At 41.6% G+C, this 15,082-nt stretch overlaps 1 protein-coding gene and 1 pseudogene across 1 annotated transcript in view; both read left to right on the top strand.

Annotated features, from left to right (window-relative positions):
• Positions 1-5,173: 5,173 nt before the first annotated feature.
• Positions 5,174-5,273, top strand: LOC119535581 (annotated as a pseudogene).
• A 4,181-nt stretch (positions 5,274-9,454) lies between these two features.
• The window catches only part of DNAJC1 (DnaJ heat shock protein family (Hsp40) member C1), a 256,895-nt gene continuing 251,267 nt past the window's right edge, over positions 9,455-15,082 (top strand). The window contains exon 1 of the transcript XR_005217186.1: positions 9,455-9,532. The gene's annotated coding sequence lies outside the window, so the exon portion shown is untranslated. The remainder of the gene's footprint in view (positions 9,533-15,082) is intronic.

Here is a 15,082-nt window from a genome sequence, read left to right as displayed (position 1 = left end):
TGTCTGGTGTTTGTCATAGCAACTCTGACAAACTAAGACAGAAGCTTCCCTGCTGGATCATTGATGCACCTCAGCTTCCTTCTCTGGTCTCTTCCTGCCCTTCAGGCAGCCCCAGTATTTAGGATCAGCCTCTCTCCTTAGGGTTCCGTCATCTGGCCCACCTGAGCACTCCGACATCTCGAGTGCTGACAATGTCTCAGAGTGCGTGACAGTCCAAACCTGGTCGACCCCTCCTGGCTCTGCCGTCAGCAGGACCACACAGTCCCTCTCTCCCTGGACTTTGCGACTGGGAGTCAGACCTCAGTCCACTGTCTACTCCACCATCAGGCAAAGGTCTGGCCCAGTCTCCATGCTTCCCAACCACAGGACACGGTTCAGGGTTCTCCAAGAGATTCCATTAAAACCTGGCCCCTGCCCACTGAATTTGGGATTAAGAAGTAATACCTCATTTGGTGGTTCCTCAAAAAGTTAAACATAGAAATACCATATGACCTGGAAATCCCACTCCAAGGTACGCACCCTGAAGAATTGAAAGCAGGGACTCAAAGAGACACGTGCACACCAGTGTTCCGGCAGTCTTCCTCACAATGGCTGGAAGCGGAAACAAACCAGGTGCCCAGCAACAGATGAATGGCAGAACGCAGGGTGGTGATACACACAGTGGACTATCAGCCATAACAAGGAACGAGGTCCTAATTCATGCTTCAGCACGGATGAACCCTAAAGTCAATATGCTGAGTGCAATAAGCCAGACACAAAAGGACAGATAATGTTTCATTCCACTGATCTAAAATACCTAAAATAAACAAATTTATGGAGACAGAAAGTAGATTAGAGGTTACCAGAGGCCGGGGGAAAGGGGAGTTGTTGTCTAACAGGTACAGAGTTTCTGTTTGGGATCATGGAAAAGTTTTGGTGATGGACGTTGGTGATGGTAATACACCCTTGTGAATGTAAGTAATACACTTTAAAATGGCTAGAATGGGAAATTTTGTGTTATGCATATGTTACCACCATAAATTTTTTTTTAAGTAACACCTCTACTGCCTCCTTGCAAAGAGGGGCAAGGGGAGCCCAAAGCATCGCAGAAAACTCTCCAAAGACACATCTTCAACCGCCCCACAGAGCTCTCTCCCCACACTGATCCCTTGTCCTCCAAGTGCATGAGGGGTTGAGAAGCACAGAGAAATGGTGCCTCCTCCCACTGCCACGTACACACTGGGGCAGGGCCCCAACTCTCTGCCACATCGGGTGCCCTTGGTGGACACCGAGGTTGCAAGAGTCTGACATCCCACAGCATCTTTTCTTTTTTTGACCCAGAACAAGAAATTTTATTATCCTGAATGCTGATGAGTAACGAATAATGAGCTCAATTAGAGGAGAAGGCAGGGGGACCATCAGATACTGAGGTGGGTTTCTGGGCAGGTTTAAAGCCTTTAAAGGTCAACGGAAAAATTGTTCATACAGTATATTTTTTTTAGTTCAAGATGTACAGTTTTCTTTTTACATGACAGTTTCCACTAGAGTTTGTTATAATATGAAGTTCAACCAGTCTTTTGCCTGTCAGGTTAAATGAAAAATAGAGGAGAAAATCAGAAATTTTCCCTAGTATTTAAGGATGTTAGAAATAGTTTGTTTTCCTTGTACTTTCAGATACATTTTAGTGCTTATTTTAAAAAATTGTCAGGACAGTGGATTCTCTTGAATTATAGATCATAGTTACTTTGTAAAAGATCAAGATGCATGTATACAAACAAAATTTCAGATGCTCTCGGAAACACCTTTTAAGATACAGTACATGGATATATATTTATTTTGGGGATTTGTTCCTCCTGTTGAGATACTGAAAACTCTCTTACACAAATACTTTAGCTTTTGATAACTAATGCTTGAATAGATCACAAAGTTAAAATTTTCAAATTTTCTCAATAGGCTTCCAGTCCAAAAAAGTCAAAGACATCTTATGTCCTAAGATGGACATTTGCTTATTTTTTTCTCATTACACAGCCAATGTCAGTGGGCTCTTTGTTGGCAGTTTGTCTTGGTCATGACTTACTCTTGCAAAACCATTCCTTACAGAGGAACAGGAAAGGTCTTCCCCAGTGCAAGGAAAATCACCTGGACCAGTAACGAAGTCAAAGGCATAGGTGTTTTGGACATTCTTGGAAAGAGGTTTCGGCAGGTCCTCGGATCCTTTTTCCTTGTGTCCCAGTGGTACAGTCCCTGCCCGGTCCTCTCCTGTTCTCCATCTGTAGAAGGTCAGTCTCACCAGGCGTCACCTCCATCCCAGGTCCCCACTCTTTCCACGCGGCTCGGACAGTGCCTGACACCCCACAAGCTGCCCTGCCGCTGGGAAAGCATTTCCCCCACAGCATCTTGTGCGATCCTACAACAGAAACGAGGTGGATGCTGTCACCTTCTGTGTGCGCACTTGGCACTGAAGCCAACAGTGGCCATTTAGGTCACGAAGCCAGAAACTGGGCTCCAGGCTCCCTGACTCCAATCCATGTCCTTAACTCCCAGACTGGATCCTCAGTTTAAACCAAATGCAAATTATTTTGGCACCAAATAAAATGAAATTGTTTCAGTTTATTTTGAATTATACTGAGTGAAAAGAAAAACAACTGCAAAAGAGAGTCAAGCCATGTTGTTGTAATGTGGTTTTGCTCACTTAAACACAGTGCCATAAATGCTGTTTGCAAATCACAGGGTTCGGGGCCTCCAGAGAACTGGTACCCGGTGAGGGGGGAGATGCCCATGGGAGCAGAAAGGGAGTTTGCCCGGGCCATTGGTGCTTCCCCCCCCTTTCTTATTCCAAGTTCCTTAATATCATGGGCCTCTGTTTGCTGGGCTGCTATAACAAATACTGCAGGCTTGTGGGCCTAAACAACAGGAATTCATTATCTCACGGTTTGGGAAGCTGGAAGTCCAAACTCAGGGTTTCAGTGTCTCTGAGTCTGTAGTTCCTGAGGATGGCTTGCCATCTGGCTGTAACTCCGTCTCTGCTGTCACCCGGCCGGCTCTCTGCGCCTGTCTCCTACTGTGTCCATATTTCTGCTGCTTATCAGGACTCCAGTTATAGTGAACTTATCCCCACTCTGATTCAGTTTGGCCTCACCTTGGCCAGTAACATCTCCAAAGACCCTGTTTACAGAGATCCACAGGGCTTGAACATGTCTTTGTGGGGGACACAATTCTATCCATACAACAGATGTGTTCCTGGTCTGTTTATCTAAGTGTGGTGGCCGCTGAGGCTTGACACACTTGCCAGCGTCCCTGGGCACCTACCTGTAGATTGACTGACATTACCCACTAGCCTTGCCGTGAGTGTGAATGTTTGCAAAATCATGGATTTGATCTGTTGGTTCATGTTTCTAATACACATGCTAAATTCAAATCTATTTTTTTTTAAGCCTGTGCATTAACTAAAGTAATCCTTGTAGCAACTCTGGGAAACACTGACCAAGTTTCAGCTCTTTGGGGTAACTCACAGCCCTTCAGGGCCTGCCTGCTCCCAGCTTTTCCCAGCACACTTGTGACTCCGGAACTATACCCCGTCCCCACACTTGCCGTGTCCCTTCATGACCCTGTACCTTTGCACATGCCCTCTGCCTGCAGGGTCCTTGCCCTTTGTCTACCAGGCGTGGTCTTGCTTGGGTTTTGAGGCTGAGCTGGTCCATGACCCCCAGGGGGAAGCCTTCATGCCCCGTGTCCTCCTCCTCCAGATGGGGCCCGTGTCCACGGACCTCGCACGCTAGGAGCACATCCGGAACCGGCTTGCCTGCTTCTTACGGGTCTTTGGGCTCCCAGGATTTTGTATTGCTGGAGCCTGTAGTGGTGCTGGCCCTGAGTAATGTTTGTTGAATCCAGGAAAGAATGAGAAAACAACAGCAGTCAGGTAACTGCCATTCTGTTGTGCCTTTTATCCTCCTAGCATTTGTGGATGACAGTTTGCCACGTGCTGACTGCCGGAAGCAGAGAGGGAGAGAGGGGCAAGGGGCGGGGGGCGGGGGGGAAAAGGGGATTCCATATCACTCTTTTTAAGATATTAAATCCTTGAGGAATTCCATGCTTCCAGTTCAAGACAAAGAAATGAGCATCCCTGTCCACAGCTCGTGTCTCTGAAGGCCCCATTGAAATGATAGATATAATTTGTTTTTTAAGAAATAACGTAACAAAGACAAGAGGGGAGTCACCTTAGAACAGAAAGTTTGAATAAATCCTGAAAATGAAGAAACCAGAGGCTAGGAGCTTGAACACAACAGAGCAGAGGAAAACAGCTCAGCCTAGGCCTCCTCACCAAATGGGGAGTGGGAGAGAGTGGGCAGTTCCTGGGGCAATTAACAGATGAACTTTACTTCAAACGGCCGAGACAGTGAGCTCCCTGCCCCTGCCCTGCCCTCCCCTCTCTTCCGGGTCCTGCTGCACAGCAGCCGTGTCTTAGAGCTGCTCTCGAAAGCCAGGGAATTGCCAAATGGGCTCCTGGGGCGGAGAGGGGCCTGATGGAAAGCACAGAAGTTTAATGTTTTCCTGGACCCTCACAATGGGTAGCAGAAGAGAGAGAGGGGGTTTGACCGTCAGCTTTGTCCAAGAGATGGACAAAGCCCACCATGGACAGATCGCTGGCTGTTCTCATTTTGGCATCTGAGGCAGAGATGGGACTGCTGGGCTCCTTGCTCACTCCTCTACAAACCTAAACCATAACCTGCAGGTCAACGCACCTGCCCATGTCCATGTCCCATGCAGGGCAACAGACCAGCTCACCTACAGTGAACAGCCAGTTATACTATGCTGTGCTGACCAACTAAACCACCCAAGCGTACTAACCAACCATATTGACCAACCTGGTCCTTCAACTGCCAATGAGAGTGGGCCACCCAGAATCACCAATGTTAGAGGATCACCAGCAGCATAAAACAAAGGACCAAGATGAATTTACAGATCAACTGTCTTCAGAGAAAATAGTAATTTAGGGAAAAGAGGAAACCTTCAAATTCTTATTACTATCCACTGAGAGATTCAAGAAGACACTGTATCTATAAACCATGACAAGACTACTATAAAAAAGGAGCAATCAGAAAACAAGAAAAAGTTATTGGAAATTAAAAGTATGATTGCTCATATGAAAAACATAATAGAAAGACTAATAGAGGTAAAGAATAACTGATAGTGCTTACTTTGGCAGCAGATATACTATAATTGGAATACAGAGAATATTAGCATGGCCCCTGTGCAAGCATGACATGCAAATTCATGAAGCATTCCCTATTTTTCTAACAAGTGTGCCACAGCAATGCAAGTTGCTAAAAATAAGATGGTATATGGGAATCCTGTGTTTTATGCATGATTGTTCTATAAGCCCCACAGCTCCTCTAAAGAGAAGTTCATACCAGGATTTCCAATCATTTTTTATGTGACATTATCCATCAAAGTCAAGATATTAAATGAATTAATAAACATATTACGTATTTTTTTTAAAAAGAGTAAACTGGTAATTTGGAATGTGAATTTTAGGAAATATCCAAGATTATAGAAAAATAACGAGATGGAAGATGTGAGAGAAAAGTTAAGGGACATGGATAATAGACAGAAAAAGCCCAACATCTGTTTAATTAGGGCTACATAAGAAAGATTACAAAAAAAGATGAAAAGGAAGATGTAATCAGAGAAATAGCTGAAGAAAATATAACTGAGCTAAAGAAAGGCAAGCATTTTTAGACTGAACAGGCCCACTGCTTTCTTGGGCAACGTGAGTGAATGAAGAGTCACACTTGGACGTAACCTGGTAAAATTTCAGAACTCCAAAGTGAAAGAAACCAGGATGAAAAGTGTACATTCTGGATGATTCCACTTATATAGCATTCAAACCCTTGCAAAACTCGTCTGTGGTGGCTTGGAGCTCAGTACCCCAGAGAAACACGCTCTTAATCTATTCCTGTGGGTGTGAGCCCGTCTAAGTAGGACCTGTGGATGAGGCTCCTGCAGTTACAGTGCGGCCCAAATGAATGCAGATGGGTCTTCCTCCTGTTACTGGGATCCTTTATAAGCAGAATGAAGTTCAGACAAATAGAGAAAAAAAAAAAAAAAAAAAAAAAAAAGAGGGAGTGGCTGGAAGCTGGAAGTGAACAGATCCCAGAAGAGAAGCGAATCCAGGAGAGGCCACTGTGCCCACTGCTACTTAACAGAAAAGCCAGGAACCAGGATCTCCGGCAGCCCCAGACCCCACCGTCCTCTGGGAGTAATAAGCATCATCTTGATGACAGCCTTGATTTCAGTCTCCTGCTGGCCTCAAAACTGTGAGCCAATCAATCCCCATTGTTTTAGCCACCCCATTGTGTGCTATTCATTTTGTCAGCCAGGAAACCAAAACATCATCTCTGTAGATAAAGGTGAGAAAAGTGATTATCTTTGGGGAAACATTACTGGCTGAGAAGGGACACGGGGCCCCTCCAAGGTGATGGAAATGATCTGTCCTTTGATTTGAGTAGCAGTTACCTGGGGAAGACATGCCTAAAACATCCTTGAGCTGATTTAAGATTTGAATGCCATTGACAGCATTTAAGTTATACCTGAATTGAAAGGGGGAAAAAAAAGAAAGTACTAACTATATTGCTTGAAGTTGTAATATGAACCACTAGAAGAACTTAAAAAAAAAGAAAGAAAAAATTCCTTTTTGGGACTGACTTGGGAAAGAAGCATTTTACTTTTCACTTTATGCTGTTGTGTAAAATTTGCATTTTGTTTGTTTAACAATGGCTTTTTGTGGTACAGAAACATTTCTTTAATTTTGTGAAATGGCCTTTTGATTTTATTATATTTTATTATATTTTATGTCACATTTATATTATAAGTTTATAATATTTCATGATTTTTAATACATTTCTTTTCTAAATTTAACATATGCATAACAGTAATAACTTTCAAAGTACAATTTAATAAGTAGCTAGAGATCAAATTTCAAAGAATGTTATAGGTTATAGTTCTACAATTTCAGTTATTTCCTTATTGTGAAATATAACATATACAGAAAGGTGATAACTTTCAAAATACAATTTAACAAGTAGTTATATAGGCAATTTCAAAGAATGTTATGAGTTACAGTTCCACAGTTTCAGTTATTTCCTTATTGTGAAATAGAAGATATATTCAGAAAGGTGGTAACTTTCTCATATAATTTTATACTTTATTAAAAGTTCTTTTGAGACAGGTGCAGTTATGGATAATGGTTTGTTTTTTCTGTTTTTCTCTATTGTATAACTCTACTATATGCATAGCTTTTAAAAATCAGGGGGAAAAAACTTTCTTTTAAAAAAAAGAAAAGAAGAAAAACACCCTAGAGAAATTTTGCTTAGTTTTTCAAGTTTAAAAAAAAAAAATGTCTAGACCAATTTTAAAGAAAATCACCCAGAATTTTCAGAAGAATGGTGGTTATCAAATCATGTGTTTAGCAGTTTGAAGGCATTGCCTAATTTAGTTTGAAAGACAAATTAGTTCCTCTCTCTAGAGACCAAAGTCCATCATTTAATTTGATTAAGCTTAACCTAATTCAACTTAACTCAGCAACTACTACCTTTATTACAAAGTTGAAAGAATTTTTTTAAAATCATTTCTACCATTTAAAATTGTTTCCATTAAATAAACTTTTAGGAAATTAAGCTAAAAATTAACATAGGGTAGTTAACAAAGGAAACTGTTTTCAAATTTGGTAATGTTATTGCACCTACATCATGTATACCTGGTGTTTAACTGCTGCTTTCTGTATACAATTTTAGGTATTTACTTTTAATTTTCCTTCCTACAGACTTCAGTGTATTTAGCAAAAACAGAACTGAGGAATTAACAAAATGCATCATTCTTATTTATTTACCGAAGTCCTCAGCTCTAGTGTACTATTATAGCATGAAATTATTTTGATTTGATTCGATTTGATTTTTTGTCACACGTGTGCAGATGAAGACTATTTGGGAAATCTGGGGGGCAATGTTTCTTTGAGCGTGGTCTGAGATTTCCCAGGGTCCATTGCAAGGCTCCTTAGACACACAGAGCCCCAGACACGCCCAGAACTCCTGGAGGCCTGGGGAACGCGGCTGTGCAGCCTTCCTCCACGGAAATTCCAACCAGGTACAGACACAGAGGCCACTCAGGCAGGGCAAGTAGGAGAGGGCATGTCTGATTGGCCTGGGGTCAACTGGAAAAAGCCATCGGCCAAATGAGGGCATCCGCAGACCACGTCACCGCGAGAGGGCCTGGCTGGGGCCCCAGGCTGGGCACCAGCTCATTATTTTGAACGGTTGCTTATCCAAGTGCACCAACTGCTACAGTGACAGATGGATTTTCATATTCACAGATGGGCCATTAATTGTTATTAATTAAATAGCTCTTAGTTATCTAATGAAGAAAATCAAAATGCAGAAAGAAAATAAAAAGAAGAGAAGAGGGATAATGGAGATGGGGCGACAGTAGAGGAGAAAGACAGTTTGTTAAAAAAGGAGACACAGAGACGACTCACGAGGGTTTCCAGAGTAAAGGGGGATCTGAGCCGTGTTGCTGCTGCAATCTGAAGATTTTCTTGTCTTTTCTGCCTAAAAGTACACAGCATATTTTGCTCTGATAGAGAAATCCAGAGGAGACTGTTATAAAAACAAAACAGTGAGCAGCTAGAAGGCCCAGGTATTTGTTTTGGCTCCTCTGAGTCCCGGGCTGAGCTCGGATTTCAGCCGTGAGCTCGCTGCGTCCTTGGCCGGTGGCCACTGCTTGCGTCACACCCAGACAGACAGCCCGGATCCACGTTTGGCCTGACGGACATTGTGTGAACATTGTGTGTGTGTGTGATTTTATTAATAAATGTTAACTGAACCAGGGTGGTTACAGCTTTTTAAATTATTGGATTTGGGGGTTGGTAATGCGTTTTCTAACAGGGCCATATAGGAGTTTTAAAATCTTACCTGTTAAATCTCCACCCTCCCTTTTAGTTTTATTGATGGAGTCAGATAGCTAGATTGAAGTAATAATTATTCAGAAACCAATGTACAAGTACTCTCAACTTTAAACAACAAACCCTAACCTGAATTATAAATACTCTTTAATCCTTAATGGGACATTTTAAATATATGGGATATTTCATGGCAGTGTTCTTACTTGAAACAGAACATGTGTTTAGGATTCAATTTCTTTTTAAAAAAATGTGTTCTTATTATGACTTAACTAATTGTATACCTTAATTAGTTGTATATCTAATAGCTATACCAACAATCATGTTCTATAACCTCCTATTATAAACAGTCTATATATTTACTGTGCCAATAGCTTGTTCTTGTGCTCTAGGGCAATGATATAAAAGATTCAGTCTTTGAAGTCCCAGCAAATTAAAGGGGATTTTGAGCTTCTATCCCTGACTCCCTTCTTGCTTGATTCCAAGGCTTGTCAGAGTTTGCCCCAGAGAGAGAGGAGCTGAAACACAACCCAGGACCAGCAGACGCCAGTCACGTGCCTTCCCAGCTGACAGAGGTATTGTGGATGCTATCTCAGCCAGGTGAGCAAAGTCAACAACAGTGATAGACAGTGTGTAACCTTAATAAGATGTGATTTAGGTAGCACTTTACCTCTGTGGTCTTCCTTCCTGTGCCAGTTTGTATATATTATGCCCCCCAGAAAAAGCCATATTCTTTGATGCAATCTTGTGGGAGCAGATTGATTAATCTTTGTGATTAGAGTGTGATCTCATGATTGGATGTTTCCATGGAGATGTGACCGACTCAACTATGGGTAGCACCTTTGATCAGATTATTTCCATGGAGATATATATGGACCCTGCCCATTCGGGATGGGTCTTGATTTAATCACTGGAGTCTATAAAGGAGCTCACAAACAAAAGGACCTCAGAGCAGCCGAGAGTGACATTTTGGAGAACAGCTAAAGAAGACATTTTGGAGACGGCATTGAAAGCAGACTTTTGCTGACACTTTGGAGATGCTAGCCCAGTGTTTGCTCCAGAGAAGCTAAGAGAGGACAAAACGCACCAAGAGCAACGTTTTGAAGACTGCACAGGGTCTGAGAGAGGAGCTGGAACACAAGCTGGGATCAGCGGATGCCAACCACTTGCCTTCCCAGCTGACAGAGGTGTTCCAGATGCCACTGACCTTCCTTCAGTGAAGGTTTATGTGAGTTGATACCTTAATTTGGACATTTTCATGGCCTTCAGACTATAAATTTGTACCAAAATAAACCCCCTTTATAAAAGCCAATCCATTTCTAATATTTTGCATAATGTCAGCATTAGCAAACCGGAACACTTTCCAAAACACATAATCCCCATCATATCATGAGAAAAACAAGACAAATGCAACAGAAAGACATCTTACAAAATGCATGGCCAGCACTCTTCAAAATTCTGAAGGTCATCAAAATCAAGGAAAGTCTGAGACACTGCCACAGCCAAGGGGCCCGAGGAGACATGACTATTAGGTTTTGTTGACTGAGAAGAGAAGAGACCGAAGCTCAATCAGAGAATGTTTTATTTATGTGCAGCCTGGCTGAAGCCAAAGAATGGCAGTAGCCCCGAACAAAGGTGGGAGTAGAGTTTTATAGATTTTTGGGAGGGGTTTAAGGGAGTAATTGTTGGTGGGTAAGATAGAGAAGTAAGGAGTTGATGTCAGGGGATTGGTTTGCTCAGGGTAGGATGAAGAGTTGATATCAGGGGTGTTTATGGTACGATAAGTAGTTAAAATCAGGGTAAGATAAGGAGTTGACATCAGGGAGGTTATTATGTTACAGAAAATTTTTGTTTATGTTCTTGCTCAGACTGCTACGTTAGCTAAGAGTGGGTTTTATGTTAACAGTCATGTCTGTTGTGGGAGAGCTCCTAAAGGTGTGTTGTGTATGTGTTGGGGTGGGGGGTTTTACCTAACAATGACAACTAAATGTAATGTGGCATTCTAGATGGGGTCCTGGAACAGAAAAAGGACGTGAAGCAAAAACTAAGGAAATCTGAATAACATATGGACTTTAGGTAGTAATAATGTGCCAATATTGGTTCATTAGTTGTAACAAATGTACCACACTAAACTAAGATGTTAATAATAGAGGAAATTGAATGTTGGGTATGTGGGAACACTCTATAATTTTTCTGTAAATCTGAAACTGTTCTAAAAAGTAACGTTTATTGAAAAAAAATAAGACCACATCAAGTAGAAGGAAAGAAACAGTTAAGATTGGAAGATGAGAAAGAGAGAAAAAAACCAACAAACCCAACAATGAAATAGAAAGCAGAAAAATTACTAAATTCCGTAAAATCAAATACTGTTTTTTTTTGAAAGTCAATAACATTGGAAAACCCCTAGTAAGAATAACAAAGAAAAAAAGAAAATACATGAAATACCAGTATCATGAATGAAAGAGGGAATATTATAGCAAGTTCTTTCTACTTTGGAAGGATAACAAAGGAATACTTTGACTATCTGATGCATAAAAAGTCGGTGACTTTGGTGAAATGGACCATTTCCTCAAAACCCACTGTGATTGTTAAGTTTATGTATCAGCTTGGCCAGGTAATGGTGCCCAGTTGTTTGGCCAAGCAAGCACTGGCCTGATGGTTCCTGTGAGGGTACTTCATGAATTTAAATCATTAATCAGTTGATTGCATCTATAGCTGATGACATCTACAATCAACTGAGGAGACTGCAACAGTGAGAGAAGTCTCATGCAGTTAGTTGAAGCCCTAAAAAGGAGAAGAAGTGATAATTTCAGCAGCCAGAAAGAATAATTTCCATCTCTTCAGCCATGCAGCTTCTCCTGGGGAATTCATTGGAACCTTCATTGGAGTTCCCAGTTTCCAGCCTTCCTTATGGAATTCGGACTTGCCCATGCCGACAGTCATGTGAACCAATTCCTATAATAAATCTCATAATGTTTACATTACATATATAATAGCATGAGCCAATTCCTTTAATAAAATATCATAATATCAGTATTATATATATAATAGTGTGAGCCAATTCCTATAAAATCTCATAATATTTACATTATATATAATAGCATGAGCCAATTCCTATAATAAAATCTCATAATATTTACATTATACATATGTCAGTTCTGTTTCCCTGAAGTACCCTAATACAGCCACAAATTACTAAAACTCACCCAAGACAAAATAGATAACCTGAATAATTCTGTAACCAATAAAGAAATTGAATTTGTAAAATTCAAAACCTTCCAAAACACATCTATAGACCTAGATGGTTTCACTGGTGAATTCTACCACATACTTTGACAACAAATGACACCAATTCTAAGCAGTCTCTTTCAAAGAATAGCAGGGGACTTCTGGAAGATGATGGTTAGGAGAGACAGGGCAAAGAAACACCTCCGTGAAAAATACTAGATAAAAGCCAGAAAGTGACCTAGAACACCAGTTCCAGCGATGCACCAGCCGGACAAGGTCTGCTAAATCCACAGGGACCGTGCACTTGGTGAAACAGGGAGTCTGCATTCTGAAATGAGTAAGTGAGCCTGCTGAATAGCCGGAAGCCACACTGTCATGTGGGGAACTGTGGGTTGGTGTTTGGAGTCAGACTAGTTCTTTTTTAAAAAACCCAAAAGTGGCTGTGGATATGGCAGCGAGAACTGCACAGTGAAGTGTGGCAGGAACGGCGTCTCTACAACCTGTGGGTTCGCCTCAATATCTAGCATGGACAATAGCCTTTCACACACCTGCTGCTAATGTCTTGGAGTGAGGAAGGCAGAGGTGAGCCTAAAGGGGAAAAAAAACCACGCGCCTTACAGCCATCTTCCTGGCAGGCTGGGAGCACTCCCGCCCAGTGCTGGTGCCACAGCCCAGAGCTGTGCCAAAAACCCAGTGTGATGGGAAGTGTTACCAGCATCATGCACACACGCCACAATATCGGGCATGGACAACAGCCTTTCGCACGCACCCACAGCTAATTGTCCCAGAGCTAGGAAGGCAGAGGTGGGCGAAAAAGGGGAAATTAACATGCCCCATACAGCCATCCTTTTAGCAGGCTGGGAACGCACCTACGTGGCCTGGCAGCCCAGAACTTCCCTTGAGGGATGGCGCGCACTTGTGACGTAGCACAGCCTTCCCTCGGCAGAGGCCCTAGGAGGGCACAGCTTGGAAGAAGGACCCACTTGGAAGTCCCAGGGACCATATGCCAAAACCAAGGACTTGTGGGTCAGCAGCAGAGACAATCTGTGGCAAGACTGAACTGAAGATTTAGACTCTTGCAACAGCCTTAAATCTCCAGGAACACCTGGGAGGTTTGATTATTAAAGCTGCTCTCTCTCCCTAACCGCTCAGACACACGCCCCACATTCAGGGCAGACAGCACCAACAACACACCCAAACTTAGTGCACCAGTTGGACCCCACAGGAATCAGACCCCCACACACCACAAAGACAAAGTTGGGGAGAACTGGCTTGAGGGGAATAGGTGGCTTGCGGACACCACCTGCTGGTTAGTTAGAGAAAGTGTACACCACCAAGCTGTAGATTTGACAAATTAGAGATTAGTCTTTGAATTAGCCTATATATCCTAAAAGAACCCTATCAAGTTAAGCAAATGCCAAGAGCCCAAAAACAGCAGAAAATTTTAAAGCATATGAAAAATCCAGATGATATGGATAACCCAAACCCAAACACCCAAATCGAAAGATCAGAGGAGACACAGTACTTGGAGCAATTAATCAAAGAACTAAAGACAAACAACAAGAGCATGGCATGGGATATAAAGGACATGAAGAAGACCCCAGAAGAGATAAAGAAGAAATTGCAAGAGTAAATAAAAAAATCGATGATCTTATGGAAATAAAAAAAAACTGTCGACCAAATTAAAAAGATTCTGGATACTCATAGTACAGGAAGTACAGGAAGCTGAACAATGAATCAGCAACTTGGAGGAGAACAAAATGGAAAATGAAAGAACAAAAGAAAGAATGGGGAAAAAATTGAAAAAATCAAAATGGACCTCAGGGATATGATAGATAAAATAAAACATCCAAATATAAGACTCATTGATGTCCCAGAAGGGGAAGAGAAGGTTAAAGTCTAGAAAGAGTATTCAAAGAAATTGTTGGGGAAAACTTCTCAAACCTTCTACACAACATAAATACACAAAGCATAAATGCCCAGCGAACTCCAAATAGAATAAATCCAAATAAACCCACTCGAAGACATATACTGATCAGACTGTCAAATACTGAAGAGAAGGAGCAAGTTCTGAAAGCAGCAAGAGAAAAGCAATTCACCACATACAAAGGAAACAACATAAGACTAAGTAGTGACTACTCAGCAGCCACCTTGGAGGTGAGAAGACAGTGGCATGACATATTTAAAATTCTGAGAGAGAAACATTGCCAACCAAGAATTCTTTATCCAGCAAAGCTCCCCTTCAAATTTGATGGAGAGCTTAAATTTTTCACAGAGAAACAAATGCTGAGAGATTTTGTTAATAAAAGACCCGCCCTACCTCAGATCCTAAAGGGAGCCCTACCAACAGAAAAACAAAGAAACAAAGAAAGGAGAGAGAGAGATGGAGAAAAGTTCAGCACTAAAGAGATTCAATATTGGTTCATTAAAGGACAATAAGAGACAGAGGGGAAAAAATATATCTGACAAACATAAACCAAAGGATAGAATGGCTGATTCAAGACATGCCTTCACAGTAGTAACATTGAATGTAAATGGATTAAACTCCCCAATTAAAAGATATAGATTGGCAGAATGGATCTAAAAATATGAACCATCAATATTTTGCATACAAGAGACTCATCTTAGACACAGGGACACAAAGAAATTGAAAGTGAAAGGATGGAAAAAATGTTTCATGCAAGCTACAGCCAGAAGAAAGCAGGAGTAGCAATAGTAATCTCAGATAAAATAGACTCTAAATGCAAGGATGTTATGAGAGACAAAGAAGGCCACTATGTACTAATAAAATGGACAAGTCAACAGGAAGAAATAACAATCATAAATGTTTATGCACCCAATCATGGTGCCACAAAATACATGAGATGAACACTGGCAAAACTAAAGGAAGCAATTGATGTTTCCATAATAATTGTGGGAGAC

The sequence above is a fragment of the Choloepus didactylus genome, chromosome 5, assembly GCF_015220235.1.
Source record: "Choloepus didactylus isolate mChoDid1 chromosome 5, mChoDid1.pri, whole genome shotgun sequence".
NCBI lineage: Eukaryota > Metazoa > Chordata > Mammalia > Pilosa > Megalonychidae > Choloepus > Choloepus didactylus.
The sequence above is the reverse complement of the archived record's forward strand: the minus strand, read 5'-3'. Positions and strand labels throughout refer to the sequence as shown.